The following is a 16,292-nucleotide window of genomic DNA, read 5'->3' as shown; positions in this document are numbered from 1 at the left end:
ATTGTGCAAAAACCTCAGAAATTCTTTGAGGATCCATTATGCATTCCCCTTTGTCATCATAAATAAACAGTATGCGGCTCTTTGCAGCTCTTTCCTTCAAACATTTTGCCAACAAGGTGCCTGGCTTGTTCCCCATCCAGTAATAAGACATACTCATGCTTATTAGCATAAACTCTTTTAGTTGGTTTGTGATGGTTGAGATTTAGAAGGCTCTCACTGGTGAAAAGGATATTTGGTTTAATCTGTGCAAGTCGGTAAGTTGAGATAACAACTCATTGGGGCAGATTTACTTACCCGGTCCGTTCGCGATCCAGCGGCACGTTCTCTGCGCTGGATTCGGGTCCGCCGGGATTCATCAAGGCAGTTCCTCCGATGTCCACCAGGTGGCGCTGCTGCGCTGAAGTTCCCTGAAATGCACTGAAGTTCACGATCCTATCCTGGATAAAGGTGAGTGCAAGCTCCGCAACACAATTTCCTTTTTTATATGCGGCGGTTTTTCTGAATCCGTCGGGTTTTCGTTTGGCCACGCCCCCCGATTTCCATTGCGTGCATGCCAGCGCTGATGCGCCACATTCCCATTGCGTGCGCCAAAATCCCGGGGCAATTCAGGTACAATCGGCGCAAATCGGAAATATTCGGGTAACACGTCGGGAAACCGCGAATCGGGCCCTTAGTAAATGACTCCCATTTTCTTTCATGGTATGCATTTTTTCAACATGAGATGCCTGTTTAACCGGTTAAGGACCGGGCCCTTTCCTGTTTTTTTCATTTCCATTTTTCACTCCCCACCTTCAAAAATCTATAACTTTTTTATTTTTACACGTAAAGAGATGTGTGACGGCTTGTTTTCTGCGTAACAAATTGCATTTCATAGTGTTTGTATTGAATATTCCATGCCGTGAACTGGGAAGCTGGAAAAAAATTCCAAATGCAGTGAAAATGGTGAATAAACGCATTTGCGCCCCAAGTGGATATTACGGCTTTCACTGAGCGCCCCAAATGACATGTCTACTTTATTCTTTGGGTTGGTACAATTACAGGGATACCAAATTTGTATAGGTTTTATAATGTTTTCATACATTTACAAAAATTAAAACCTCCTGTTCAAAGTTTTTTTTTTATTTTGCCATCTTCTGGCACTAATAACTTTTTTATACTTTGTTGTACGAAGCTGGGGTGGTTTCATTTTTTGCAACATTTGATAATATTTTCAATGATATTTTTAGGACTGTAGGACCTTTTGATCACGGAGTTACGGGGTTACGGGGTTAAACGAATTGAAAAAACGTTAATATATTTTGATACATCATAGATCATTTTCGGATGCGTCGATACCTAATGTGTTTATGATTTTTACTGTTTATTTATATTTATGTCAGTTCTAGGGAAAGGGGGTGATTAGAATTTTTAGGTTTTTTTATTATATATATTTTTTAAAACTTTTTTTATTTTTATTTTTACTATTTTTCAGACTCCCTAGGGTACTTTAACCCTAGGTTGTCTGTACGATCCTATCATATATTGCCATTCTACAGTATGGCAGTATATGGGGATTTGCCCCATATACTGGTAGCCACGCCCCCTGCAGCCTGTGTATGTATGAGATACTTCTATACACATGACAGACAGTCTGTATAATGCTGTGCCACAGCTGGTGCTGGTTTCTCTATAGGCTTCCTGGTTCTCACGACCATGACCCACTACAGCATTTATGTGTATGAGATACTCCTATACATATGACTGACAGCCTGTATAATTCTGTGACACTTCTGGTGCTGGCTTCTCTATGTGCTTTCTGGTGCTGATTGCCACCCCCACTATAGACTGTGTGTGTATGAGATACTGAGATACTCCTATACACATGACTGACAGCCTGTATATTGCTGTGCCACTCCTGGTGCTGGCTCTTCTATGTACGTCCTGGTGCTGGTGGCCACCCCCCTGCATACACATGAATGAAAGCTTGTATAATGATGTGACACTCCTAGTGCTGTCTCCTCTATGTACTTCCTGGTTCAGGCCGCCATGCTCCTTCTAGCCTGTATGTGAGAGAGATTCTACTGTTCCAGGATGCAGCCATGTGTATGAGGGGAAAGAGCAAGCCAGGTACTTGTAGATGTCCGTGTTTCTCGTAGGCAGCAGATACAGCACAGACACTAGCAATGTAAGATGATTTTAGAATTATTAATGTATGAAATGACTAGATGCAGGCTGGGAAGGGATCCTTTTGAGCTGCTCTAACAGGTAATGGTGACAGAATTAGTGACAGAGACCTATTCACAGGTGTCCTTTAATGAGCAGACTTCACTTTTAGAATCTGACATGTGTCACAATATTTGGTTATAACTTCGGAACACTTTAACACATCCAAATGATTTTGAAAATGTTTTCTCGTGACACATTTGACTTCATGATAGCTATAAAACTTAAGTGATATGTCTTGCATTTCTTCTGAGAATTATTATTCTGTTCTGAGCAGAGTAGGAAATGTCAGCTAGAAGTCTACAGTTTAGCACAGAGCAATTTGGCAGGACCAGGGGTATTAAGTATGTTCAGGGCCCTCTTTCTTGACAGTTCATTTCTAATATTTATTTTATAAATGTATAAATATCCTAAATAAATGAGCAGAGCAATTGTAATCCTTTGATTCTAAACTAGCTGCAATGTTCTGTAAACTAAGTGTTTTTCAATCAAAGCAATAGTCACACATTTTGTATCTGCCATGGTGTATGAATGGGTCTAACAAGCATTTAGAGAGCTCAAGGTTATATTTACACAAATACACCTGAATACTTATGTTGCTTGCTTGCTAATAAGTCTTGTCTGTTTTATATGTAAGCACAATAACTTCTGTGAAATGTAACAAACAGGTCCTATTGTTATACAACCGTTTGCTTGGAAATTTTACACATACATAATACATGTAAAAATAATACACAGTTTTTTTTTCTAAGACATGATAACTATGATGAATAAAGGGATTCAAAATTATGTCACTCAGAATTCTTGGATTTCAGTGCTTTGTTACTTCATTATTCAATCTGCCTTTCTGGTTTATAAAAAACTTAAAAACCATTGCAATGCCAAAAAAACATAAAGTCATTTACTATCCCTGTGATGCAGCATTTGTTCTTTTGCTTTCAAAGGTGGGAAGCAGGTGACCACTGCAGAGGGTACAGTAGGATTGTGCTGTACTAATGTCACCCATACTGAAGTGATAATAATCTTATTGCCAATAATTGGAGGTGGGCAAATTTTAAAAAAATTTGATTTGTCGAGTCCGCCGAATTTTCTGACAAAATTTGGTTCAACCTGAATCAAATCATGGCGAATTGCCTTAAATAAACAGGTATTTCCTGGCTGCAGAGCACCTGTAGGGTGTCGAAGAACGTTGTGCCATGATCAAATATGCACAGGGATCGTGGTTTGGTCTTCAAACAATTCTGTGTTTTAGTATGACATGCACATGACAGCCGCTGCTTAGAAAGGCTTCAATCTTCAATTCCATGGGCACTTATAGGGCCAACTTCACCAAATAAGTAAAGCAGAATTCAGCCTGACAAGGTAACGTCTGTGCCATCTCAAAAGGACAGAGCTGAGGGCTAAGATCCCACTATAACATCAAAGAGTGCACTCTTTTTACACTGACATCAGATGATTCCATAGATTATCACAGAACCTCTTTTGTTAAACGCTGATACATGTAGAAACCCCCCAAAAGAGTAGAGAGGGTGTTGGCAGTAATTTTGCAATGACGTCACTGATCATTTTGCCCTTCTTTTCATCCATCAGTGTCCACTTTCAATCAGTCAATAATCCATCAATATTGCTAAAGCCAAGAACAAACAGTAGTTGATCCAAAACAGAGATGACCAATAAATGGGATATTTGCATGTCTTCTGTGTTCAATATCCACTCCTGCTTTTGGCTATCAATCCTGAAGGTTTTCTTTCCTTCTGACGGATGGAATGAAGGGTAAAACCAAAAATAGTGTCAATGTCATAGAAAAGGGGGAGGGTGAATACAGCATTATGGAAATCACAGGGTGTTCCATGGAGATAGCAGTCATTTGGCAGCAGCATGAGTAGGCCGTAGAGTGGCACAATGACAAATTATGGAAGTGGCAATAACATCGTAGGCCAAAGAGTGGCAGAATTACAGAATGTGGAGGTCGGGGCAGCAGCATCATGAGACCAGAGAGTGGCACAATGACAAATTCTGGAGGTCGCAGCAACATGATAGGCCACAGTGTGGCACAATGACACAGTGTGGAGGTGATGGCAGCAGCAGGAGGTTAGAGAGTGGTACAATGACATAGTATGGAGGCGGCAGCAACATGGTCGGCCACAGAGTGGCACAATAACGAAGTGTGGAGGTGGCGGCAGCAGCAGCAGGTGGTCAGAGAGTTTAATCACAGTGTGTTTAGGTGGGTGTCAGTAGTAGCAGCAGCATGAAGCCAGAGACTGGCACAATGACAAATTGTGGTGGCGGCAGCAATATGGTAGGCCACAGTGCGGGACAATGACAGAGCGTGGAGTTAGCGGCAGCAGCAGTAGGAGGTCAGAGAGTGGCACAATGACAAATTCTGAAGGTGGCAGCAACATGGTAGGCCACAGTGCGGCACAATGAGTGTAGAGGTGCCGGCAGCAGGAGGTCAGATAGTGGCACAATGACAAAGTGTGGAGGTGGGTGACAATTCCAGTCCCTGATAAAGATGGCAGATAGAGCAACTGTCAGCAGATGTGTGGCACCAGGCGGGTGGCAGAATCAGAATGAGGCTGAGGCAAGTAGTTTGAATCCAGACTCATTTTTCAATGTTTGGGGGAGACATCGTGGCTGATCTAATCTCTACCACCTATGTGGATTTGACACGGATTTATTGATATCTTCTTGTAATTTGGGGAATAGAGAACTCCAAAAACTGACACCCTGGACTTTGAGCAAAAATCCCTCCATAAATTATGTGGATTTGACACAGAATTCTTGATATCTGCTTTAGCAACAAAAAGAATTGGAATTTGAGGAATACAGATCCCCAAAACGGACACCCTGGACTTTGAGAAAAAATCACTCCATCAGCTACTCAGTATAAACAGCTAGACAATAGAGACAGCACATGCAGTGTAAAATTACAGGATTGCAAATGTCCATCTGTTTTTATAGGGCTGTGACATAACATAAGCCTGTCGGTTGCTGATTGCCTTACATTGTCTGCACATGTGATCGAGGGTGTTCCTTTCTTCTTCCCAGAGTTCTCTGTCCCATGTAACACGTTGTGCTCGTGGCCATTTTGCTGATAAAGGGGGGGAAAATGTGTTCACAAGAAACACTGTAAACTTCGGATTTCTGCAGAACCGAAATTTTCTTGAAATTCTAAACAAACTCCACTTCATTGAAATTGAATCACCCATCTATACCAATAATATATGGCATGGCCGCTAGAGTTGAGCAAATTTATGCACTCATTCACAGATATAAATAAAAATCTGGCATCTTTCGGGCAACTGATTGTATCTAAATCTTATCTGATTTGCTGCAAAAATGGCTACCAGCTAATGCAATTCATCCCAGAGAAGAGGGAGTGGGGTTGGGTAAGGAAATAAAAAAAAGTAAAATAATGAATGAAACAAATATGTATTTTAGATAACTAGAGGATATTATGTACCTATTTCCAGTACAATTGGAGAAACATCTGTTCAAAAAGATTCAGCCTAAATATGACCAAACCCGAATGTTTAGAAAAATTCTACAAAGCTTCAACAAATCGAATCTTGGATGGTTTGCTCACTGATCACTGTGGCTAGCAATTTGATACAGCAGTTCCATGCTTCTCATCTATACATAAAGATATGGAAGAGAGTGGGAGTAGCAATAGTAAATCATAGGAGACATAATGGGAGGGCTGCTTTTTACTTCCAGAACATTTGTAATTATTTATAACCTTCTAATGAGGCAGCTATATTCCTTGTTTATGTTTATGTTTTTTTTATCCCCACTTGCAAAAACTTAAACTTTTTACTTTTTCAACAAATATTGCTTTATGATGGCTTTTTGCAGAGCAAATTGTAGCTCTTCACTGACAAGGGAGATTAGAGAGTATCGACTAGACAATGTTGACTAAAATATAACTTTTAATTCATAACTTAAAAATAAACAATTGTGGAGGATGTGTAGTACTACACCAAATTCATGTGCGTTAAAAACATTCATGCTGGCCCCAGTTCATGGCACTAGTCTAGGGCAGACGAAACAAGGGTCAGAAATATATTGCAGGGGTTACAGGCTGGTGGATGATAGAGAGCCTTTATGTAAACCAAAGGCAGACTAATGCACCTATTATCCGGCTAACACCTCTTGCATGGGATGGACAAAAGTTTATTAAAAATATATCAACTCCCAACCACAATGCAGAGCGGAGTGTACAATCTACGCCAGGAGGGGAAAGAGATATGATGGAAGCTGTCGGCTGATATGATGTAGGAGATGGGTCAGCTAGTCGGCTAGACTGAAGCCACAATGGGCTGAGATCAGCTGCTAACCTAATTCAAAAGCTATCTAAAACCCTAACTCCTCAGCAAGCACTCCTAAAGATGCTAAGATCCTACGCGTTTCCTGACAACTCTTATCAGGGATCAGATAGATTTGTCATTTTAAAGATATAACACATTTCGATGGGTGCACATTCGTACACCGTGTCTCCGTATTTATATCAACGGCAGCGTTCACGGGGATACGCTGGGTATTTAAACTTGAGACCCCACCCACCTGTGACCTCACAGGGTGGCAAGCAGCCAATGCAATGAGCCATATCAAACAGGCCCTTGTATTGGGCACACCCACGTAGCGTCAGGATGTTCTGGCCTCTAGACAAGGCCGGGGGCGGAGACCCACCGCCGGTCATGTGATCGCGGGTCTGGTGAGTCACTCAGACCGCCCAGATTCCGCATCAGCTAGGGCTATTGGACGGCTACGAGGTATCCAGATATTCATGATGGGAAGCCACGCCTGTTTCTTGAAGGGAGACAGGTACAGGGCACCAATAGATAATTGGGGACCAGATCAGATGCCCGTCACGTGGCATCCTCGGCCAGGTATAGGTGTCTAAACAGCAGACCAATACAGTAAAAAATATATAATAATGACAGCACGATATGGATCATAAAACCTAATAGGTAGGTCCGTTCGGGCTATACCCCTAGAAATAAATGTGAGCAAAGCCCAACAATGCAGCAAACAGTTGGTAAAGGGACTGTTATCCCAAAGGAGGACACAACAGAACATAAGAAAGGCTCAGAAGCCAGAGGCGAATAAATCAAATAGATGATGAATGGCAGAGGGAGCAAGAAAGGAGATTAAAGGAAGCTCACAAAGGAGAGCTTCTCATTGAGACCATTGGGTGCCACTGTGTTCAGGGTGTAGATCCACCTTGTTTCTTTTTGTTGTATTAGCCTATCCCAATTGCCTCCTCTGCATGTTCCTGTATCCTGATCTTAATTTGGCGGTGTGTTTTACCCACATAGTTTAATGGGCAGGGACATGATAGCATATAGACAGCGCCTTCTGTCCTGCAGTTGGTATAGTCCCTGATAGAGTATGTGACACCAGTGCTAGCACTTTGGAAGTTTTTCCCCAGAAGCACCAGTGAGCATACACTACAGTTACCACATTTGAAGGTGCCAGTATTTTTTGTCAGCCATGTCTGGGGGGAACGGACAGGTTCCCCCTCCGATACATGACAGATGGAAATGGTGTTAGGCATTCCACCAAATCCTGATCTTGTCTCAGAATCCGCCAATATTTGCTAAGGATCTGTTTGACTGCAACAGCATTCATATCAAAAGTGCCAATCATCTGCACAATGTTATCATTCTCCCTCGTTTTAGGGCTCAGGAGATCTTCTCTTTTTGAGCCAAGAGCATGCTGAAAGGATTTCGTGACAGTTCTTTTTGGAAAACCTCGCTGTGCGAACCTATCACTCAGATCCCTAGCTTGTGTCAGGAATCCTCAGTTTGGCTACAGTTTCTGCGCAATCTGAGGAAGTGTACCTTCGGAATACCCCTTTTAAGAGGTGGAGGGTGACAGCTCTCCCACCACAGTAAACTGTTGGTTGCCATTTCCTTTCTGTGTACCCTCGTCTGAAGTTGTCCATCCACGGATTTAGAAATGTGTAAATCCAGGAAGGCAATGGATTCCTCATGAATTTCACTTGTGAATTTTAAACCCAGGTCATTCACATTGAGTGCCTGGACAAGTGCATGAAACTCACCGGGGGTAGATGACCAAAGAATCAGTATATCATCTATATACTGAAGCAAGATGAACAAATGCGGTGTCCATCTGGCATATTCCTCTGAAAAGATTATTCGGTCCTCCCACCAGCCGAGGTAGAGATTCGCATAGCTGGGGGCCATAGGGCTCCCCATCGCAGTCCCCCTCCGCTGGTGGAAGAGCTTGTTACCAAATAGAAACACATTCCTTTCCAGGGTGAATCTGAGAAGGTCCACCACCAATTTGTTATGGCTAGAGAAGTGAGTGCCTCTCATGCTCAGGAAGGTCTCTACAGCCTCACACCCTTTGGATTGTGAGATGGAGGAGTAGAGAGCCTCCACGTCCAAACTTGCGAGATACATGTTCTTCTCCAGAACAATTCCTTCAAGATGCTTGAGGACGTCCGTAGTATCTCGTACATATGAAAGTAAACTCGTGACAAATGGTCTCAAGATCCGGTCCACGTAGATGCTGATATTCTGAGTAAGGCTATTTATCCCCGAGACGATAGGATAGGATATCCCCGAGCTCTTAGTGCTCAATATACCATGGAAGATACAAGAAAACTAGATGAAAATTCCAGATGTGGTGGAAATTATGTTGGACCATTATCTTTTGGGCTTTGTTTTAATGGCTTATTGTGGTACAAATTACAATTTCACTTAATTTTTCTGGTCGGTACATGGATATCATATTTAAATACCCTGTTTACCCTAAAATAGGACATCCCAGAAAAATAAGTTTTGCTGCAAGAGTTTGTGACATGGGTGAAGAAGGATAAAATCACTGACTGTTAAGCTGCAAATACAATACAAGCAGCTACCAGGACAAGTGCACATTTAAGGAAAGTGCTATTACTATACATGAGAGTTTGGGGCCAATGATTCCAATAGAAATTAAGTTACCAGAAATTCAGCATGAAATTCAGAATTTGAACAGTTATAATGATGTAAGGGAAGTTGATATTTTTGTGCAACAATAAATGTGAGTTCTTGTTCATGGAAAAATAAGACACTCCCTGAAAATAAAAACCTAGTGCTTCTTTAGGAACAAAAATTAATAAAGGACACTGGGGAGGGATTTAACAATGTGTCTCAGGTTCCGCCAGTCTCTAGCTGGAAGACACTAGTCTTTTGCTGCACCAAATTTATCATTGTGATCAGTTTCTCCTTTAGACACACTTTTAGTTGGTCTAAACTGTGCACCTAAATTTTGGGAGCACGGATGATTTCCTGCAAACCACTCCCCTTTCTCTTGAGGCCACGTCCATTTTCCCGAAGGCCAAGCCCCTTAATCTTACAAGCCGGAAAAGTGCCAAAAAATATATAAAAGCCTTGATAACTGTGGTGCAAGCCATTTTAGACAGTGTTTTTGGCAAAAAATACACCAGAATTGTGTCGCAAATGCGTTTATAACCCCCCCCCCCCCGCCCCCCACACACTGTTTTGTTTTTGCGGAAACATGATAGTTTATCCTTCCTTGTATTATGATATTTAAAAATATGTAGCTTTTATAAAATTCAATGTACAGATATGAGTAATTTTTGGGGGACTGCTAAACGTTTTACTAGTATTTTCGATCTGTGCAAACTTTTTGTAATTTTTCATTAAAATTCTTAGGGGTTATAAGATGGTAAAAAGCATTGATTCAGAAATTTGTTTTTACACTGTGTTAATGTTTTCTTTTTTTAAAACTATACATTGTTTAAAACGTATTTTTCAGGCCCCCCCAAATCTCCTAAAACTTGTATGGCAACCAAAAGCCACAACAAGACTACCCCATGTACTCAAGAATAAGCCAAATTTTTCAGCAAAAAAATGTGCTTAGCTTATATTCGAGTCTATTAAAGACAATACCTTTCTGACGCCCCCACAGGTCTTCTTCTTCCATCCAGGGGCAGACCTGGCGCTGGAAGAAAGTAGAGAACTTGCCCATGGGCATCAGAAAGGTGAGTAGTGAGTTTATTTTTTAAGTGCTGCTGGCAGGGTGGGCGTGGACTGGCTGGTTATATACTTCAGGGGACTGGCTGGCTATATAGTATTGGCTGGCTGGCAGTAAACTGAGGGCAGGCTGGCTATATACTATGGGGCTGGCTTGCTATATACTGGGGGGGGCTGGCTATATACTTTGGGCGGGTGGCCTGGCTATATATTAGGGGGATGGCAGGGTATAGACTAGGGGGCTGGCTGGCTATATACTTTGGACTGGGGACTGGCTATATACTAGGGGGATGGTAACCTATGTACTAGGGAGCTGGCTATATACTTTACACTGGCTGGCTATATACTTTGGGCTAGCTGGCTATATACTGGGGGCTGCCTATATACTCGGGCGTGGGGTAGGCTATGTACTAGTGGACTGGCTATATACATTGTTCTGGCTGGCTATGGATTGCCACACTAATTTACTTGTGAAATAAAACTCACTGATCTTCAAAACACAATTAATAGGAGTGCCAAGTCTTCTTGATATTTATCGATGGTTCTGTAACCTATTTGAGTACCCTGACAAATCGATAAAACAAAGAGTGACGTGTATCAACTGCAAAACATACGTCTATGTACTTTGAACTGGCTATATAACTTGGGCAGGGTGGCTTTATATTTTTAGTTGGCTGACTGGCTATATTCTATGGGCTGGCTATATACTATGTACTGGCTGGCTGTATACTATGGGATTCCTAGCTATATACTTTGGGATGACTGGCTATATAATATAATTTTGCTGGCTATATACTGGGGCAGGGGATAGCTATATACTCGGGAAATAGGCAGACTGGCTAGCTTTTCCTACCCTTGGTTTATACTCGAGTCAATAGGTTTTTCCATTTTTTTTGTGGTAAAATTAGATACCTGAGCTTCGGGTCAGCTTATTCTCAAGTATATATGGTAGATTGTAAATATTTTAAAAGGTGACTTTAGAACATTACTCAGCCACCAGCAATCAAGAAGAACAGCCAGCCTAACACCAAATATTCAAATAACAACTTCCCATCTTATGTAATGCAAACTCAGTCCAAGAGTTGGATAAGTCTGCAATCAGAGAAGCTGCAAAAGGATAAATTATATGTTATTTCAAAAACCTCTAGACTGGTATATGTTGTATTATGTGTTGTAATTTTTGTGTCCAAAACAGGAGATCCCTTTATTCCTATATTGTTCACAAGAAACTAGTCTTAAATCAAGAAACAAGTCATAAATTAGAGCACTAAAATTGTAAATATGGCAACCGCAACTGTAATATTTAAGAATTAAGGATACTGTATTAGTGTCATGTACTTTAAAGTACAAATGATCCCATTCTACTATTGATTGTAACATTTAACTAACAATAAGAAATAACATTTTTTTTCCCTTTTTTGATATGTCACAATACACAGTATCACCCACACAATATAACATAGAAAGCTTAGTAATTGCTGTAGGATACATAAAGATTGATTGAAAATGTGTCTCTTCATTATATGACAATTTTGTGTTCTCTAGTGGTGCTACTTACCAGACAAGAAAGTCACATTAGTATGATAGATCAAACCAGGGTCCTAAGCACATCTTGAAATGTGGCCTCACTTGAACTATTTACTACTTTTTTATTCCTAATTTTGTTTCCATGATCTTTGTTTCCTATATCTTTAAATTATTATTTCTTTTTATTTATTTATAAAACACCATTAATTTAATTGTGCTGCAAAAAAATTACAGAGATCTGGACAAGTGGGAGGAGGACCCTGCCCGTGAGGGCTCACAATCTATATTGAGGATAGAGGGAGACATGAGGAAACATACATGAGTTATTAGGGCAGCTTTAACAAGCTGTCTGAAAGTCAGACTATTTCAAGTTACCCATGGCAACCAATCACAGCTCCCCTTCATGAGCACTGGTAAAATGAAAGCTGAGCTATAATTGGTTGCCATGGGCAACTATGAATATTCTGACTTTCAGACAGCTTGATAAATTTGCCCCACTGGGGCAGATTTACTTACCCGGCCCATTCGCGATCCAGCGGCGCGTTCTCTGTGGTGGATTCGGGTCTTCCGGCGATTCACTAAGGTAGTTCCTCCGACGTCCACCAGGTGTCGCTGCTGCGCTGAAGTCCACCGAGCCCCGCCAGAGATCACGATCCTATACTTGGTGAAGGTAAGTGCGTGTCCTTTGACACTTTTTTTTTTTAAATGCGGCAGTTTCTCCGAATCCATCGGATTTTCATATGGCCACACCCCCCGATTTCCGTTGCGTGCATGCCGGCACCGATTCGCCACAATCCGATCATGTGCTCCAAAAACCCGGGGCAATTCAGGGAAAATCGGCGCAAAATGGAAAAATTCGGGTAACACGTCGGGAAAATGCGAATCGGGCCCTTAGTAAATGACCCCCGTTGTGTGCTTTTTGGAAATGTTGTAGGAGCAACATTATTCTGCAAGGAAATGTACAATTGCAGAATGAAATATACAACAGGCCTTGACTAATTTCCTATTACCTAGTGTCTAGTGCCTCTATGTTACCACTTGCATTGATGTGTCCTTCATGTCACGGTATTGGAGAGTACACACTACCATATCACCATGTGTACACTCTGCTTTCTATAAGTCTCTGTGAGTCACTCAGCTTGAGTGTGCCAAGTCAATATCAATAATAAAGTGAGGGGAATATTTTTGAGACTCGAATTTTCAATGTGGTGGTGTCCAGATTCTTAGTAGATATGGATGTAATCTCTGCCAGGTTGGACCTGTTTAAATTTCAACTTCTTACTCTGCTGCCCTTTGAGGCTGGTCGGCACATTCATGCCACAGCCGCCTACCACTCCCCCCTCTTCTTGCCCCCACCACATAAAAGAGGCATGCAAGGCGGAAGATCACAGAAACTGGTGAGAATGGTGAGATTTCCGTGCCTTCTCTACCCGTTTTCTGTTAACTCTTCTCAGTATCTTTTAAAAAACTTCTAAACTGCACATTCTCAAAAAAAACATAGCTTCTAGAATCACACAAATGTTTGAAATAGTGTAAAATAACAAAAAGTGTAGTCAACGATATTTACTGTATATCACATATATACTGTAACTGCAATATCAGATGATGTGTCACATCATTGGTTTGCTGGCTCCTGGCTTGACAGTGCAGTTAAAACTGAAGTCCCTTTTTAACATAATTTTTAGTTTCTACTCAGTTTCAGGTTTACAAAAAACTATACAATTTGTTAGCACAATTGCGCTATTTTACAGCTTGATCTCAATATTTAGGAATCAAAGAAACAATGGAGACATTGTAAGTGATATTGCTTTGTCTTTCACTTTTCTCATATCCTTCAATAGCATTGCAGGGAGTAGCAATACCTCCTTTCAAGATCACTTAGATTTTGTTGCATTTAACCTGTGAGACTCACAAAGATTCTTTCTGTACAAGGTTCTCATGTATAAATGAATGTGAAGTCACAAAGCCACCTACAATTTCGAAGATCAATACTATGCTGCAATTCTTTAAGAGCTCAATATCGCTTCTGCTTTATGCCCCGAATAAATGGCTGCATTCTATTGATCTCCTGATTGTGCTCTTGGTAACATGGGAACTTTGCATTATTATACGGTGGTAGAGTCTTGTACACTGTTTTCATTATTTATCTGACAATGAATGTTAAAACGCTAAATAATGATTTGTTCGGAAACTTTTTTCACTGTAGTTTTTATGTTGATAGCTATAGATATTGATATTGTACAATAAAATAAATATATAATAAAACAAAAGAATTTGCAACTTTGTAACACTTTTCTTTCTCTTGTTCAGTATTTTTGTGGAACTAAAGGGATTCTTCATATTTTACACATTTTTTTAAAATATGAAATTATCTATAATAATTCCTGCAAGTTTTTCCTTGCAAACATAAAGATTTAAGGTGAGAAAAAAGAAACTATAGGTGGGATAAGGAATAACAACTAAAGGAATAGGGATAGGGAAAACCATATAAAGTACAAGTACACTAATGACAGAAGCCTTACAAACAAAATGGAGGAGCTGGAACTCTTAATGTTGGAGCGCAAATATGATATAGTGGGTATCAGTGAGACATGGCTGGACAATAGCTATGACTGGGCTGTTAATAGTATAGTCTGCTTAGAAATGATCGTATAAATAAAAAGTGTGTGGGGGGGGGGATTTATATGTGAAATCTTGTGAGATGACATTGATGATGAAAATGCGTGGAGTGCCTTTGGGTGTAGATAAGTGGAAGGAAAAAGAATAATAAAATATTACTAGGGGTTTTTACAAGGCACCAAATATAATGGATGCAGCAGTGGAACTGCTGTTAAGTCAAATGGATGTGGCTTCAAAATATGGTGAAGTACTTATCATGGAGGACTTCAATAACTCCAATATTGACTGGGGGGCAGAACCATGCAGGTCTTTCAAAGGTAGCAGGTTTTTGTCAACAAAAGACAATTACCTGTCGCAACTATTCCTGGAGCCAACAAGAGGGGGGGGGGGGGGGTAGTGGCACTGCTGGACCTTATCCTTACCAATAGACCTGACAGGGTATCAAAATTACATGTTGGGGGGAACTTGAGTAATAGTGACCACAATATATTTGATTTTATATTAAGCATTATAAGATGATTAGTAGAGGTGCAACAAACACTATTAACTTCAGTGAGTATTGGGGCCATTTATTTTTAATATTTTTATCAATGACCATGTAGAGCAGGGGTCTCAAACTCAATTTACCTGGGGGCCGTTGGAGGTAGATTCTGGGTAAGGCTGGGCCGCATCAAGTTTTCCACACAAAATGCGCTTACAAAATATCATTATTCAGATTCAAATGTCACGGCGTCTCCCAGTGCAAGGAAAGCCCCAAGCTGGGAGACGTGTTTTCTCTATGAACGCGTCCTGTGTACCGAGGGGTCCCAAGCTCCTACCGCACTGAGCCCAGTCAGGGACACTCCATTCCCCCACCCCCCCCACCCGGTACTTGCCTCCCCGTGTCCCTCCCATCGAAGAAGATGAAGTCGCCGCTCTGACCTGCACCAAGTGCGTTCAGAGCGGCGACTTCATCTTCTTCAAGTACCGGAGGGAAGGGGATTAACCGGTTACGGGCCCTTTCCTGTTTTTTCATGTCCATTTTTCACTCCCCACCTTCAAAAAACTATAACTTTTTTATTTTTACACGTAAAGAGCTGTGTGATGGATTGTTTTCTGCGTAACAAATTGCACTTCATAGTGATGGTATTAAATATTCCATGCCATGTACTCGGAAGCGGGAAAAAAATTCCAAATGCAATGAAAATGCATTTGCGCCATTTTCTTGTGGGCTTGGATATTACGTCTTTCACTGAGCGCCCCAAATGACATGTCTACTTTATTTTTTGGGTCGGTACGATTAAGGGGATACCAAATTTGTATAGGTTTTATAATGTTTTCATACATTTACAAAAATTAAAACCTACTGTACAAAAATATTTTTTTTTATTTTGCCAAATTCTGGCGCTAATAACTTTTTCATACTTTGGTGTACGGAGCTGTGGGTGCTGTCATTTTTTGATAATATTTGATAATATGTTCAATGATATCATTTTTAGGACTGTACAACCTTTTGATCACTTTTTATAGATTTTTTTATATTTTTCAAAATGGCAAAAAAGTGCCATTTTCGAATTTGGGCGCTATTTTCCGTAACGGGGTTAAACGCACTGAAAAACCGTCATCATATTTTGATAGTTCGGGCATTTTCGGACGCGTCGATACCTGATATGTTTATGATTTTTACTGTTTATTTATATTTATGTCAGTTCTAGGGAAAGGGGGGTGATTTGAAATTTTAGGTTTTTTTATTATTATTTTTTTTTTTTAAACTTTTTTTTAATTTTTATTTATACTATTTTTCAGACTCCCTAGGGTACTTTAACCCTAGGTTGTCTGATCGATCCTATCATATACTGCCATACTACAGTATGGCAGTATATGGAGATTTTCCTCCTCATTCATTACAATGTGCTATCAGCACATTGTAATGAAGGGGTTAAAACGAAATAGCCTCGG

Source organism: Engystomops pustulosus, chromosome 7, assembly GCF_040894005.1.
Source record: "Engystomops pustulosus chromosome 7, aEngPut4.maternal, whole genome shotgun sequence".
Lineage (NCBI taxonomy): Eukaryota > Metazoa > Chordata > Amphibia > Anura > Leptodactylidae > Engystomops > Engystomops pustulosus.
Note: the sequence above shows the minus strand (reverse complement) of the source record.